Source organism: Belonocnema kinseyi, chromosome 10 (assembly GCF_010883055.1).
Source record: "Belonocnema kinseyi isolate 2016_QV_RU_SX_M_011 chromosome 10, B_treatae_v1, whole genome shotgun sequence".
In the NCBI taxonomy this organism is placed as follows: Eukaryota; Metazoa; Arthropoda; class Insecta; order Hymenoptera; family Cynipidae; genus Belonocnema; species Belonocnema kinseyi.
In genome coordinates this window covers 70,110,367-70,127,725 of record NC_046666.1, presented here as the reverse complement: position 1 = coordinate 70,127,725, position 17,359 = coordinate 70,110,367, and positions in this window count along the sequence as shown.

Genomic DNA, 17,359 nt, shown 5'->3' with positions numbered 1-17,359 from the left:
GAGCCAAACACCTTCACCTGCCTGAGAGCACAGTTATTGTGAAAAAATGTTCAGTACAGAAGCGAGCCAAACACCTTCATCTGTACTGGTTATGATCCCTTTGTCATCGATCTATAAATCGTCAATCAATCAACTAACAACAGCAGACTCGCGAAACTTAAATTAGTGAAGGGGGAGGGAGGGGGTAGTTTCAACCGAGAGTCATAGCTGGTTTGGTGTCTTATGCTGAGAAGGTCACCAATCTCAAGCAGCGTTTCGTTGGAAGGGAGTTCATATGGCCTCATTTTCACATTTCCGGCCCTCCTTCAGGTGCGACATAAAATCTGATATATACATTTTTTTTTTTTGAAAATGCATTTACACATTTTTTATTCTGACATAAATAAATATATTATGAATAAACTATCTTTAAAACGTGAGCCCCCATTCAGTTTGATATAAACATAAAATTATTTGTTGCCAACACATTTTTGTGGTAGCTGCACAAAATGAACGTTTTTTACTGCTTGCGGATTGAACCAAAACTCTCTTCTTCAAGCGGCGTGCGTGGACCTACATACATAATATTGGCTCCTCGGAGTAGAAACGTGGTGTTAGTGTATCAGGTACACCATCATATACTAGAAAAAAAATGAAAACGCATGTGCGGTTGCACAACAAAGACTACAACATGGTAGGAGCTAGCGATTTCTGAAGTGACAGCTCCGATAGCTATGTTTTTTTCGTTTGTTCAAGGCTGTTTCCGCGATCTAAAAATCATCCAAAATTTTCGAAAATATAAGTATCATAAAATTTAAGAATAGCAAATGTAAGAATGGAGAAGAGCCAAACAAATTGTTTTTTAACTTAACAAGGCCAAAGATATCATAAGCCTAGATGCGGCACCTCACTAGCGAACCTATAATAAGTTCCAAGAACTAAAAAAATATCATTGGTTGAAATGAGACCTTACTATCTCCATCTTATTTCAACTAATGGCGTTATTTTAGTTCATGGAACTTATTATAGGATCGCTAATGAGGTGCCGCATCATCTAGACTTATAATATCTTTGCACCAATCACCGATCGCCAACATTAGAAAAGGAAAAATCAAATTTCTCGACTTCCCCTCTTTCAACAAAAAATCAGGATATCCTGAGACTTGTTCAAAAAGCAGGAGATCTCCTGCAAACTCATGAGCATCGGCAACGCCGACAATATAAAAGCAGGAGATTTTAACAAAAAATCAGGATATCATGAAACTTATTCATAAAGCAGAAGATCTTTTACAAAATCATGAGCTTCGGCAACTCGCTTCGAAAATATAGCCCTCGCCATGAAAAAAACGATGCTCTGCTCCTCGTTATGTAATATACTATTAGAAAACCTCTGTACATTGTACTCTAATGTCAGATTGTGCGTGGGTGAATACATTTTCATGAATGTATAACTGTGGTAATTCGTTATTTAAGTTGCCAAAAATTAATAATGCAATAAGTATGCAAGGTTTTTATTTGTATAATCTTGAAGAGTTCGATAACAACATTTGGATTTTAGTTTGAGAGAAGGAATTATTTTAGTGTGACTTTTAAAAAAGGGGTTGTATTCATGGTTAATACAAAAAATGAAGTAAAAGGCAGTTACAAATCTGAGAATATGAGAAAGTAAATTGAATTGTGTTGAGAATCATATGGGTCATGAATCTCATCTATTGAACATAGTTGAATATTCTTATCCCAAAGGTTTTAGAGCATTTCAAAACATTCAAAAATAATTTTAAAATTTTCAAACTTTTTAAAATATTTGGGGCGGGACGGTTCAGCTTTAGCATTTTTCTAATGTTATATAAAAAAGTATGAAAAAGCATTTTGAAATACTTAAAAGTTTCCTAAAAGTATGATTTATGCATTTAATTTCTGATGCCATTTTTTTTATTTTTACAAGGTTATACGGTTATTTAACACGTCGCTCATAAGACAAATATGACTGATTACGTGACAGGACACTAAGCCTTCCAAGTTTAAAGTGTGTCATATTGGTTTAGCAATACGTTTCCGAAATTTAATGTATAAAATAATTAATAAAAACTCTTTGATACTAGAATGCAAATACTTTAAATTAAATTCTTATTATTCAAAAAGAACAGTAACTCAATCTCTGATATTTTAAATAAATAAATATCCCCGATAATTTATAATTGCGAGTGAAATAGCTACCAGTATATTTTCTAAATAATGTGATACATTTATTCAACCTTCACATACTTACACTGTTTCAGAAATTTGATATGAATCAACTAAATTTCTCTTATTAGAAACAATGAGAATCATCACTGTCAATTCTTTCTGGATATGCAGTTTAGCTGTCATCTATATTTATATTGTTAAATAATTATTTAATTACTTTTATAAGGAGAAATATTTTCTATTTTACGTCTGGGAAAATTTTAATTATTAAATAAATATAGGCAGATAATTACGACTTCTTTCAGACTAATGATATGTATTTCCTTATTCACTTTATTTACTTTGTTTAGTACTTATTAACTTTATTTACTTCATTATTTATTGAATTTGTTTATTACTTATTTTCTTAATTTATTTACTTAATGATTTATGTATACTAATGATCATTAGTTTGGAGATTTTCTTAATTAATAGGTTCTGCCTATATTTATTCACAACTAATTACTTTTACAGAAAAGTTTCATTTTGGGTCCGTTTTAACGTGCATAAAATTTGAAATTAATTGATCAATATCTTGCCATTACCCTGTATAGAAATTATGACCGGGTTCGGGCCGGCTTCCGGCAGGGTTGCCCTGCTTGTATCCGGAATCTGGTCAGGCTGTCCGGTCGGATTCTGGTTGGTTTCGTCACACTGCGTTGGTCGGATTCCGGCCGGGTTACCTGATCGGATCCCGGATACAAATAGGGTAACCCGGTCGGAATCCGACCGGTTTTTGACTGGGCTCCTCGATCGCATTTTACTGGAGTCTTTTTACCACAGCGAATATATTCTACCAACTGGTAGAGATAAGAATCTTTGTCAGCACTTATTTCCACATGCAAAAAGATGTTGGAATTTCATTTTAAGAGCTGCATTCATAATAATAAATATATTAACTACAAAAATTGATTCAATGTAAGTATTAAAATATAAGTTATGATTCTTAAGTTTCTGTAAAGAATTGAATTGTAAGAAATTAAAGTTAAATTGCATAAAAAATTTACCTTAAGCGTAACTTAGTTTGCATAGATTTTTTTACAAGAGATAAAATAAATTTCAGGGGTTTCACGTGACATCCTAACCTGAGAAACCGGTTGAGAAAATTGATTTAACATTAACGTTGAAGAATATTAATAATGCTTACTTATTAACAAAAAAATTCACTTACCTTTATAAATAATCCGCTTGCTCCAGAAAATTGGTTACAATTTTGTGAAATTTAATAAATTTCTTAATGGATAACCTGGCGACCACCGACGTTTTACTGCGTTTTTAGCATTAAAGACTCCGGAAATCACCGAATCGTTATTACGTACAAGCATGATAACGTAATTCAAAACCTTGTTCTGAAAAAGTTATTTCTCTTCTTATAACGTTTTTTGCTCATTCAAGATAATATATAAATACATTAAAAATAAGCAAAAATCGTATCACAAAAAAATAAGTATAGTTCCACGGGAAAACTATATTTGAAAATAAAAAAAAAAGTTGGTCAACGATTTCGCAGTCACGGCAAGTCTGGGAACCGCAGAACCAAAAGTGGGAAACCATATAATTAAAATTAGTTTAATTATTCTTTAATAATTGATAAAAAATTGGTCTTTCGCCTGTCAGATATTTACAAACGACCCACTTACGGCAGTCGTTTGTGGATATTTCTCAAGATGTTTTTAAGGTTATGATACTTCTATTATGCATCATTTTTAACCCGACTGGGTCCCGGCGGGAACTCGGTCAGATCCCGGCCGGGCAATTAACAAAATAGTATCCCGGTTTGACCCAGTCAGATTCTGACCAGAAACCTTCTTCTGGTCGGGTCAAACAGGACTATTCCTACACGGGTAGGCGGAGTTAAAATATAAAAAATATATTAATCTACATACTAGGCCTAATTTTAACATTTTTTCAGATTTCTTATTTGAGTTTATAAGAGAGAAATTAAATTTTTTATGTAGACCTGTAAATGAAAAATGAAATCCGGAAGCTCTAAAAATTATAATTAACTTCCTCATTTTCAATAAACAATTTAATTTATCCTATAGAAACTTAAGTAAACAATCTAAAACATTGTAAATATTAGTCATATTATTTAGATTAAGAAACCAAAATAAGATTCTAGATTTTCAAACAGAAGGGATAATGACAAAGCCACCGAACTCGTCCTCGGGTTGGGGATAGAGGATCTCTGTACCATGGGCTTCTGCTGAATGTCTTTACAACACGATCGTATAGACAGGTGCGGAGACTCTCGTGGAGGGGGATATTCCCTTATTGGAGCTACAGGTTAATTCAACAAATTGCCGTTAGGGGGCGTAATAGTAGAGTAGTGGCGGTTTAATTTAAAATTTGAATGTGATAAAGTCAATGTTTTGAACATGTAGATTTGGTACCATTTCTTGAACGCAGATGTTTCAAAGGAGCACGATAGAGAATCTGCCCGTCTTGAAAACGTTTTTACATTTTCAAATTTTTAACTGCTCTACTAGTGCGCCATGTCGCGTGGTGGCAGAATCGCGAATTTTTTGTCTTACGTAAGGGAACATCCCCCACCACGAGAGCCCCCGGACATCTGTATACGACTGTGGGTTACAATAATTAATAAGAAGTCGCTGAAAATTGTCTAAGGATATTCCCGAAAGAATAATCCCTAAGCGGAGGCGTAACAATCGTTCCGAATGCTGAATAGCGCCTAGAAAAGGTGTCTTAAGTGGTGCATCTTGGATACCAGGCAACCTCTCAGAATAAGCAGCCTTATCCTTGCATGCGGGGCTCTACAAGGATGGACGAACCATTTCTCTAGCTGTTCGTGAGAACAACAATGACACTATCAAACGTACAAAAGTTGCAAATACGGTTCAAAACGATCAAACGCACAAAGAACCAGACAATGGGTTGACAAATAGTGCCGATCACCCTAGAGTTCGGGATGTTGAAAATAATTCAGATGGAAACACGACGACGAACCGGCGAAACGCTCACATTGAGTTCGCGAATCAATTCAAGGATGACTTGCTAGACTGCTACGATGCCAGCATTTTCCCTGTAAGGGGAGGCTTTATGACGCATGTGAGCACCCTGTGGTGCCAGAAATACCCAGAGCATCAGCAAGTTTCGGATCAATCATTGCGAAATCAATGTGCCTATCTCTTAAAAACTAGTTATGTGCGCAAAGTGCTTTCTCAACTGTTACATGAACAAGCTATAGATTAAGACGAAGAAGCTACATTGAGACCGATCGCGGGTCAAAATACCAAAAAACGCATGCATCAGCTGAACAAAATAATTGACTGAGCAAGAAAAAATGCGACCCTTGGATTTTCTTTCTCCGGAAATGGAAACGGTTCTGGAGGGGAGGGGGCTAGTCGCCCCCTCCCCTCCAAGCTTTTTTTTAGTAATATACATGCACATTTTATTTTTAAATTTTCATTAAAGAAGGTATTAGATTTGTGTAAAATTTGACCCCCTCCCCCCGTAGAGTTTGTCAAATGACCATGTTTTGAGCCACCCTGATTCCGAATAACACGTTTTTACGAATGTGTCTGTCTGTTCATCTGTAGATTTTTAGTTTGTTTGCACGATAACTTTCGAAAGAATTGACAGATTAGATTGGCCGTTGGTACACTTTTTTAGTGTCCTAAGCGTCAATTTAAAAAAATGTTGGGACCACTTTTTCAAGATTCAAAAATTCTCTGTACGGTTGCTCATAGTATTCAAAAAGGTGAAGAACTTTTTCGTTAACTAAAAAATTACCAGAGTTATAGCATTTACAAAGTTCTAAAAACACAGGAAAACGGACATTTAAAGTCAAATAACGCCGCACGATATGAAAAAAGTAAAAACAAGAAAAATGTTGCCTTTTCAATGCTCTGTAAAATTATCATAACAAATTTTTAAATATTTTTAGAGTATCTACTAAATAGCTACTAAAGTATCTTATTCATGCATTTACCTTTAATCAACACTTACCGTAAATGGCTTAGCTCGTGAGAAACTACCCGTTTCATACAATTATTCGTGGTATGTAAATGAAGAGGTATTTTTCACGTCTTTAAATGTTTAGGGGTAGTTTTCAAAAATAGTCCCGTGTATCTCCGAATTTCATTCATATTGTTAGTTAATGGGATGAATAAAAGAAAAAATTGAAACTTTCATATATCATCGATACCTATATAATTAACATTATTAAATCGTCATTTTCCTATGCTGAAAGTATAATAATGTCGAATTTTTTATAATATTGATTCTTTTTCCAATTTGAAAAATTTTTTATCTTGTCTTATTGTATCGAAAAATACTATAAAATTCACTCAAATATTTTTTGTAACTCACCCATAAAATTTAAGGAAATGTACTGCGACAATTTTTTACCATCAAGGACAATATGGTATATTTAAAAAATTTACGATTTTAATAAAAATATAAAATAGAAGACTCGGGGAAATTGTTTCACAATGTCACAAAGTTCTGGGACCTTAAGATTTCAAATGCTTCTTATTACAGCATTCACAAATTTTTTCAAGCAAGTTGCAATAAAAAAAAGTGAGGGACCTCGACCTTCAGCCCGACTTTAGGACTACCATCTAGTTGTACTTCAAGAAAATTGCAAACAACACATTTTTCATCTTGTACGCTTGAAAGATTTTGCTATACTTGTTTCAATTATGAATTTTCATATCTAATTTAAGTGTCGAGGCAAAATAAATATATATAGTGTGTAAGGTTTCAGTCTCAACCGCACTTTATTATTTTAGTTCTTATAAGTAAATTTTATAAAAAGTTAAATGATTTTTTTCTTTGTTATCAATTATTATTAATTTTCCAACATTTTCATAAGTGAGAAAAACTATTTTCTTTTTTTTCAACTGCACGTTAGTTAGTCCAAGCTTCAAAACACAGTCAACAGCCCCCTTTGATAAGACTGAGGTAAGGAACTTAGGACCAATCTTGAACAATCTACCTGACACCCAGCTTGGACCCAGCCGACTTTTCTGCTCAGAATATTAAGACGTTACTCTACATAAACATATTAATTGATATTTTCAAATAAAATTCACCCATTTCTCATTTTGTCTTACAGAATTAAGTTTGCAGTCAGAAATTCTTCGTGGTAAATGTCAGGGTTCCAGAAGACATGGAAGTCTGGGAACTATCAGGAGGTTGCGATGTCCAGCAAACTCTAAACTAGCAACAACCTTTATGAGGAAACATTCGCTTGGAAAATTTATGGAATGCAATGAACGTGTAATTTTACTAGCAAGGGGTTCTTTAATCTTTGGATGGGACAATGGAGGTATGATTGCTCCAATATACAATACACTTCACCGTGAGATTGTATATTGCGAAACACTTAACCGCCAACAGCCCGTTAGTATCGAATTTCTCCGGTTATTGGGCGTAGAACGCGATGCGCTTGTTCTTCCGAACGAATGTGATGTTCAACCGTTCGGCATCTTTAGACATAGAGAACACGGTGGTTGCAGCAACTCCGAGTCCAGCTCAGACTCCGACTCGGATGACTCCATCATCGGCTCCAATAGCAACAGTCTCAGCAACCGCTTGCGAAACAAATTGAAGCTATTTTGTTTATAAATTTTAATATTTGCGACAGAATTTAAGAGTATGGTCTATTTTAAAGGAAGTAGGAGAGCGGATCCCAATGCAGCGCATTCTGTTGAAAAATCTGACGTTGCAGTCCGTGTTGCAGATGAAGGTTTTCCCTATACTGGTACAGAATTACGAAATTTTCAGTCAATGACCAATTATGTATTTCCTGATGAGTGAAAGTTAAAACGAACCATCGTATTACGATAATTTCAGAATGATCAACTTTTATTGTCTGTTAATCTCTGAAAATAAAATACAAACAATCTTCAAGAAAGATAGAAATTTCTTTTATGCTTTCTCTGCTCAATGGTAGATTTTAGAGTCAAAAAATAGTTTCTTATCAAGTTAATAACCAAAGTTTATTGAGGTGTCATCTCCAGAACGAAACAACATATGGAATTAATTTATAAAAGACTCCGAAAGCCTTAGTATTTTTCGAAAAATAAAATAATTGTTTAAACATTTAAGCATAACTTTTCACTCATTGACTCCACAAACAAATTTTTTTAAATCCAGAAATGTTTACTTTGCTTTAAGGATTATCTTCGTATATTGTTTAGTTTCGGAGATGGCACCTCATTTTGTTATTAACCTGAAAAAAATTATTATTCTGACTCTAAAAGAAGATCATTATCTAAAACATACACTTTTTCCCATATTTTTAGATTTTTTTTCTGCAGATATTTTCACCATAATCTCTACAAAAATAGAGGTATCCAAATTTTTTGGACGGACAGTAGTTTCCTATGTCATAACCAACTTGAGAAATGACGTAGGAAACAACGTCAAGTATTGGGATCTTTACCGACGTTGGATCAGATGCGCAGTGTATACAGAAGTCAGTCTACAAGTCAATTTTCAATGGATTTTGATGTTTTTTTAAACGGCTATAAGGCTTGCAAGTATAACAAGATGGTGCTGAAATGTTTGCAAATTCAATACACATTTCAACATTATCCTACAAATAGGCCCAATTTTTGTGGAATAAACTAAGAATGCCAACTAATGAATACCGTTAACTCAAAAAAAAAAAAAGAAAAATAAATTTTTCATATAAAAGTCCGTTATTTTGTACAAAATCAAATAATGACTTACTCCTTCATTTTTTCATGCAGTTCGGTCACTTTAAGCGTGAATATCTCAGAGAGGAAAAATGGTAAAGAAAGACTGCACAGTGCATGTCAATGTGTCTTTAGTTTTGCGTCGATTGCATGCTTAGCTGTTATTGTGCAAAAATCTGGCGAGGAGCTGTCATCCCTTAGATTTGTCGAAAAGCACCGAAATAATGCGCTTGGAATAAATAGCTCAACTTTGAGAAGCTCCTGTATTGCCAAATTTGACTAGAAAATTTCGATGTTTTTTTTTATATATCTTTCAAAGCCTTAAGAATTTATATCTTTTTAAACAAATTAATTATTTTTATAAACGTGACTATAAAGGGGATTTCAAGAAAAAAATTATCTTTAGTACTACTGCACCTGGGAAAACGAACAAAATGTAAAAAAATGCATTAATTTTCTGTTAATACAACCATATAAAAACGTTCGATTCAAAATGAGGCAGTACAGATGTTTGCTTCATTGAAGTATATAGAGGCGCATTTAAAGAATCGGGCGGGCTTCTGGATCCTTACACGGAGAAAAATAAATCGAGAAACTTTACTAAAATGAGTTGGGTAAACTCGGGACATATGGACACTTTGATAAAGTTTCATTTCTAGTTGGGTAAAACGAAATTGCATAATACCTCATTCACAAACACGAAAGTGTGACAAATTAATAACAATGTTTACCGAACTGTACTTTAATTAATACTGTACTTGATAGTTGACATTTTAATAGACATAATTATTATTATAAATTTTATGATTACAACGCTGTAGAATATAGGTACGGGAAATTCGTTGTTGAGTGTAAAGTAGTACGCTACTGAACGTTTGGAAACAAGGGGCGTATGAGAGAGGCAGTCGTGGAGTGGAGGCAGTCGATTTCGGGCGAGCGCTGAGCGCGAGTCGAAGGGTGTCGATATCGCGGGTGGAGGGTTATGCTTGAACGTGTGAAGATTGAGTCAAATGGGCTAATGAGCCGTTGTGGGCCAAGAGCTCGTGTTTCTGCATTGACTGTAATCATATGTTAATTTCTAAAATACATTTGTATTTCCAATTTAACTCAAATCGGTGTTTTTGTTAAAATGATGTAATTCCGTAACCATCCTGAACCCGACTAATGATTTAAATGTAATTGTTTTCGGAGTATAACATTATAAAATATATAAAACGTTAGGTAAAGATTAATGAAAAGTTGGGCAAAACGATGTCGAGGACTCGGTAGGAAATATAAGAGGGACAGGAAAGTCGCGAGGGCATCACTAACGCTCGAGAAACTTTCACTACCAGTTTGGTAAACCGTAAGCTTCTGTGAATAAAAAGAACTTATACGCAATCAACAGTATAACAACCTATGTATAGACATTAGTCAGTCACAGCCAATCAGAATACAATTTCATACACATACACATTCACAATTCAGCTTAAACAATTACATTAAATTATAATACTTTACATTAGGCATGCCCAACCTGGAGAAATTCCCGCCAACCACACATGTTTTGCGCTTACCACTATTTCGGCTGGAGAGCGAGAGTGGTGGTAGACTCAAATCCAAACAGCGCCACAGATACGAAATATCTGTTAGGGTGCTTAAGGCGACTAACTTTTCAATATAACTTTGTAATGGCGACTAGAATTTTAATTATTTTATTTCAGCATGTTTACATTTATTTTCAAATAATGTAATTCAAAGAAGAATTGTGCAAATTATTTATTTTACATTATTCAATATATTAATATTACAGTTGTGCTTGACTGATACTTTTGATAGTTTAACAATATACTAACATGATGTACAAGGTAGAAGGATAATTGTAACATTTAATTGATGAGCCGGTTCTTAAATTGATGAGAAGTAAATAAAAACATTCGATGATTATTTATTCAAAATTTTCTAACCTTGAAACCCTCAATTATTTACGTTTTAATATTTTAAATATTCGCATCGTCTACTTTTTAAAAATCTTTTTGATGTAAAATATTCAAGCCATTAAAATTGAGCATTAAAAACCTGAAAATTAAGTTTATATAAAATCTCTGAAATTAAATTAGGTTAAAATTTTAGGAATTAAATCGAATATACAAGATAACACGCTTTACAGGATTTATTCATTATATTGCATGAAACTTATGTATATCAAAATATGAATAACACACATATTTGAGAAAATTTTGAATATCACTTCTTGGAATAAGTCTTCATTCAAGATTTGAAATTAAAGATACTTTAATTTTTAATATGTGCAATTTTATTATGTAGTTTCCAATGTTTTCTTATATAATTTAATTTTAAATACTCACAATTATACACTCTACAATATTAAAAATATATGAATAAAAAATTCTGGATAATTTTGAAGATCTAAACTTGAGTTTTCCACTCTACATCTTCCAAATTAAAGAAATTTGTATTGTGTATCATCAAAATTGAAACTGTTTTAAAGGTGAAACTTGCGTGATTTTCAGCGTTTAATTTGAAAAATTAAAAGCTTTTCAATTTTCAAGATGTATAAATAAAAACGATAAGTCAAGTTTTAAATTCGAATTCTTCCAAATTGAATAAGTACCAATTTGCAAAATATAAAAAATTCAATTAATTTGTCTGAGTAATTTTTTCTAATAATTAATTAAATTGATTTATTTTTCAATTCAATTAAATGGTACCGTATTATTCAACAAAAATTTTGATTTGACCATTTGAATTCTAAATCGCAGGAGTGGCTAGATTCATTGTACTTCGCCGATACTACATTTTCTGTAGAAATCAATTTTCTAAATTGAACACAATTATTAAAATAATGAAAACTTGGATTTTTCTGTAATCTAAAGTAAATTCCCGTTTTTTCAACTTAAAATCACGGTCATTTCCCGGCCAATTTCCGATAAAGTCACCACCTTGCGAATTTGCATGCACAAGTTGCATTTTCTAATCGAAAATATGAATTTTTAACAAAAATTTACTTTCCAACTAAATTTTTGAACTTTCTACCAAAAGATTGAGGCCAAGTCGATACTTTCTTTTCAAGTCGTTTTTTTTTTTTTTTAATTTAAAGAAATTTCGTTTGAGAACGTATTATGTCTTGTTGGATCGAGAACTTAGTTGGTTATACAATAATAAAAATTTCAAAAATGTAACCTTTTTTCCTTTAAACTTTATAGTCAAGTGTCGACTGAGCCCCAAGAGGGTGTCAACTCTGTCCCACGATGTTTCGTGGGCCTTGACAGATTTTCCATCATTTTCATTTTTTTTAATAATTGATAAACAAAGAATTTTCGTTTAAAATCACCAGTAGAATTTCGTGAGTTTCGTAAGTTTCGTAGTTTCGACTGTTTTTTTACATCATTCAATTTCAAATAATCACTTTTAAACACCCTACAATATTAAAAATGTATAAATAAAAATTCTTAAATTTAAATGATTTTTAAGATAATAAGTCAAGTTTTAAATTCTAATACTTCTAAATTGAACAAGTACCAATTTGCAAAATATAAACAATTCAATTAATTTGTCTGAGTAATTTTTCATAATAATTTATTAAATTGATTTATTTTTCAATTCAATTAAATGATACCGTATTATTCAACAAAAAATTTCATTTTACCTTTTGAATTTTAAATCGATGGAGTGGCTAGATTCATTGGACTTCATCGATACTGAATTTCAGTAAGATTTTATAGAAATATATTTTATTCTCTTGCATGCAAAATTTATAATTGTTGAGTAATTGTCGAAAATATAATTTTTTACCTCTGCAGCCTTATCCATTCAAATGATTATTACGTATTTTACTAAGAAGTTTGCACACATATTGCCAATACATGCTGAAAATTTTTTCGATATCTAGAATAGTTTTTAAAATTTGACCATTTATGACATTTATGAATTTTCATTCATCACACTCAATACCAAAAATTTTTTAACTATTCAAGATATCAACCATTTAAATTTTTAATTGCAAATTTTAATTTCTATAAGAAAGAAAGTACGAAAAAGTAATGATCAGGAGGATATAAGGTTTTGGGAATATAAAGAATTTATTTTACTGAAAATTTTTTTTCATTTCTTACAAATAATAAATTTCCTCATAAATCAATTAAAGCCAGTTTTTCCTACTAAATACGTCGAAAAAAATTTTTTCATCCTACTGGACGGAAGAAAAAGCTAAAAATGTAGAAGGAAAACCTTTAACATGACAAAAACCATTAAAATGGCAGCACTCGGGCTTATATCAGGGGCGTCAACTTCGATTCATGGTAATTAAATTTTTAATTTCCTACTTTCATCATAACCAAAATTAATTTTTCTCTAGAAGCCATTTAAAACTTTACCAAACCTTTAAGTAAATAATACATTTTTCACCTAGAAAGAATAACCGAAATTTATCATTCTTTAACCGATTTTGAGGGGATTATTGTCATTGCATACTTTAAAATTTGCTTGATTTTACATTTGCAAACATTACTTAACAAGCATGAAACTTTATCCAATTTTCCCTGAATGTGTGACAGAATAGTTTTTAATAATTACACCACGTGCATTAATGATTGCTTTTGAAAATCTTTACTGTACATTTAGAAAATTGAATCTGCGTTATTAAAGTTTACCGAACTGACATTTATTCTTTAACATTTTGCAAGGCACAAATTATTACAATAATGTCAAACATTCTCCTTTTGGTCCATATATCCCATATTATACTTATGTGTTCGGTAAAGTTTCCTAAACAAATTTTCTCCGTGTAGTTATCCTAAGCTCATTTTTTTTGTACAATCTATTTATATGGTGTTAATACTTTTCCTTTTCGAAACATTAACAGCTCTTCTCGTTTTGGTAGGTGCAGTAGTATCGAAGATAATTTTTTTTCTTGTAAACTACTTTATAGTCAGGTTTATAAAAATATGACGTTTCTGAAAAAGATATAAGTTCTTAAGGCTTTAAAGAATAAATTTGAAAAAATCGAAATGTTCTATGCAAATTTTACCATGCAGGAGCTTCTCAAAGTAGACCTATCTACTCGAAGTGCATTATTTCGGTACTTTCAGACAAATAAAGGTTGCCAGTTCCTCATGAGATTTTTGCACAATAACCGCTAAGCATGCAATCCACGCAAAATTAAAGACACATTAATATGCACTGTACGGTTTTTTAAAACCATTTTTCTTGCCTGAGATATTTACGCCCAAAGTGACCAGACTATATGAAAAAATTAGAGAGGAGTCATATAGTAAGAATGAAAAATGAGAAAAATCTAGTTGAAATACCAGTTGTTATTTTCTACATGCTGAAAAATTAATTATTTATATTAGAAAATTAAAAAACTATATTTTTATATTGTAAAATTTAAACATTTTATTGGTATATTATACGAAATAGAAATTTCATTTGTTATTTTTCACCATTTCAAAAAACAAAAAAGATATGACCTATTTAATTGTCAAGATTTACATTACCAAAATGGGCTACGATAATGTAATAGTTATTGAGCAGATGAATTTGCTTGAAAATTAGTATAAATCTATTCTTGAGGTTACTGGATATAAATTTCCCAAAATAATTAAACATTAAAAATAAAAGATTTAATAAGACTACCTTAATTTTATAAAAATGTATAAAATAACCTGATCTCTTTAAAAACAGGGTTCTAGGTGCGTTCTTAGAGAGCCAACTACACATTTAGGGTAAAAATTAGTATATAAAAACAAAAAAGATCCAATATGACGAGCGAAAATTTCTCAAAATTCAATTGCAAAGTATATTTTTGTAAAAAATAGCGCTGAAGTTTTTTTCCTCTTAGAGCGGAATACGAATTTGGTTTCAATTCTATATAATTCAATATGACAACCAAAAGTTTCGGCAATGAATCCATGCATGAAGTAATTTGAAACTTTTAAGCCTAGGGGCTAATTTGGGTTCAACTAACTCCAAATTTGTGGTCAGAATGCACAAATATAAAGGGTTTCCAATCCAACATAGGCGAACATATTTAATAAATTAGAGAATTTTTGTCAACCTAATATTTAAATAATTAATAAGGTGGTCTGGAGTAATAATTAATCATGAATAACTGGATTATTTACAGCCCTCCTTTTTATCAGGTTATACATAAACTTGTGCATACATAAATGTCTGGTGGTTTAATGGTAAATTTATATTTAACACCAAGTTCTATCATTTAATTTTCCTTACCATGCGTGTGTAATTGAACCTTTTATGTGTCCTGTTGATTTATGACTTGTCAATAATGGATAGAAAATGACGCAAATGAATTACAATGTTTTATCAAATGGTTTTCAACAATTTCTTTTATTTCTAAATTGGTAAGTATATAAATATATATTAAACATTAATTTTAAAGCAGTGATTAAATGTGATACTCGATATATGTACAAGAAGAAATATCATCTCCAAACGGAAAGAGGAATTTCGTCTTAACAAAATTTAGTGTTAAGATGCTGCTGGTCATCATCTTTAAATAAAAGGAGAAATTGCATCTTCTTATAAAAGAAGGACTTTCACCTCCAATTTGTAGAAGGATTTTTATTTTCGCTAAGTTGATTCTGAGAAACTGCCGACGACCATTTTCAAATAGTAAGAGGAATTTCATCTCCTTGTAAATGAAGGAATATCATCTCCAAACTGAAAGAAGGATTTTCATCTTTACTAAAGTTGATGTAAAGATGCTGCTAAAGATCATCATTGAACAAAAGAACGAATGTCGTCCTTTTGTAAAAGAATGAATTTCATCTCGAAACTTTAGAAGGAATTCTACTTCAAATGATTCAACGCTAAAACACTGCCGGGGAGATCACCAAACAGACGAAGCTTCTTCGATACGATACGATACGATCTTCGATACGAAGCGATATCAATTCCTGAAATTTCAAACTAAAATCTCTCACATTTTCAAAAAATAGTTAAAATAAAATATAAAATAAGAAGAAGACTTTAAAAAATTTAACTTTTAGCCAAACAATAATGCGTTACAGATTTAACTAAAAAGTAATATTTCCAAGTCAAAAAGAACAATTTTTTCGAAGACAGTTGCAGTTTTAACAAAAAAGTTACTTGTTAACCGAGAAACATAAACTTGCAACCAAGAAAGCTGACATTTCTAACATAAAAATAATAACAACATAGTCGAATTTTCAAGCAAACAAGATTAAAATTCAATCAAATATTTGAATTTTCAAAACAGAGACAACTTTTTCAGAAGCCAGTTGAACTCTTAAGAAAAGAGTAAACATATTAGGCTATAAAGTGGGATATTTAGAAAATAGTGGACTATCGAATAAAAATTATTTTTTAATGAAAAATATCATTTTTAACAGAAAAAGATTTAACAAACAAGGACTATTTTCCACACAAACGATGGCTTCTTAACAAAATATACGAATTTTCTCCCAAATAGCTGAATTTTTAACTTATATACAATATACAGGATTCTTAACAAACTAATTAATTTTTCAACTAAATACCTTTAACCAAAGGAGATAAATTCCATACAAAAAAATATAATAGTAGCCTTATCAATAAAAAATGAACTTTTACTTTAAAATATGGAAGTATCTGCGTGTGCCGAAATTGCTGTACAAGTATGGGTGTGCCTGCACAATAATTCGGCTATTCTGACAAAATCACGGTACAAATTTTCATTTCAATTCCAGCGCTTCCTATTCGAACCGAAAAAATCCGGCTATTTGTAACGAAATTTCAGTACGCGTAGCCACGTTCTGAAAATATAGTTGCATTTTATTATTGAGCTTTTCAAATACTCTTTAAGGCTATTGATTTCTTTTGGGATATTATTTAGGCGAATGTAAGGAGAAATTTAGCTAAGACTTGAGGTTACGTTCAAGTTATTTAATTTGAGGCTATTTAAATAAACCTGATAATTATAGAAAAACAGTCTTATGTTCTAAAGAGTTGCATATTATACGTTTCAGTATAAGTAAACCTCAAATCTAAAGTCGGCAAGAAGTTTCAAATGATTAGGTTATAATAATAATTGGGTAAATTTCGAATAAATAGTTTTTGTCACAGCACACGACTTAGAGTTTGAAGGAAATAAAAATTCGTTTTTCGACATTTCTGAATTTCGCCCCAAATAATGCGCTCAAATGCGCCATCGAGGACAAAATTTGCGTCACAAAAATGTCAGAGTTATATCATGTATTACTCGGGGGAGGGGGGGGGAGGTCACGATATCCCCCCAATTGAAAAATCAAAGTTTAAATCACATGACTTTGGAGATCTTCAAATGCGCTCATATGAGCCATAAAGAAAAAATTGTACGCCACTTTGATAACCTAGCTTGCTAAAATTTGATAAACATGATAATTATAATAATAATAATAATTTGATAAACATTTGAAGGTCTTCAAGGTCATGTGATTTAAACTTTGATTTTTCAAATGGGGGGTAGTGTGCCCCCCCCCCCC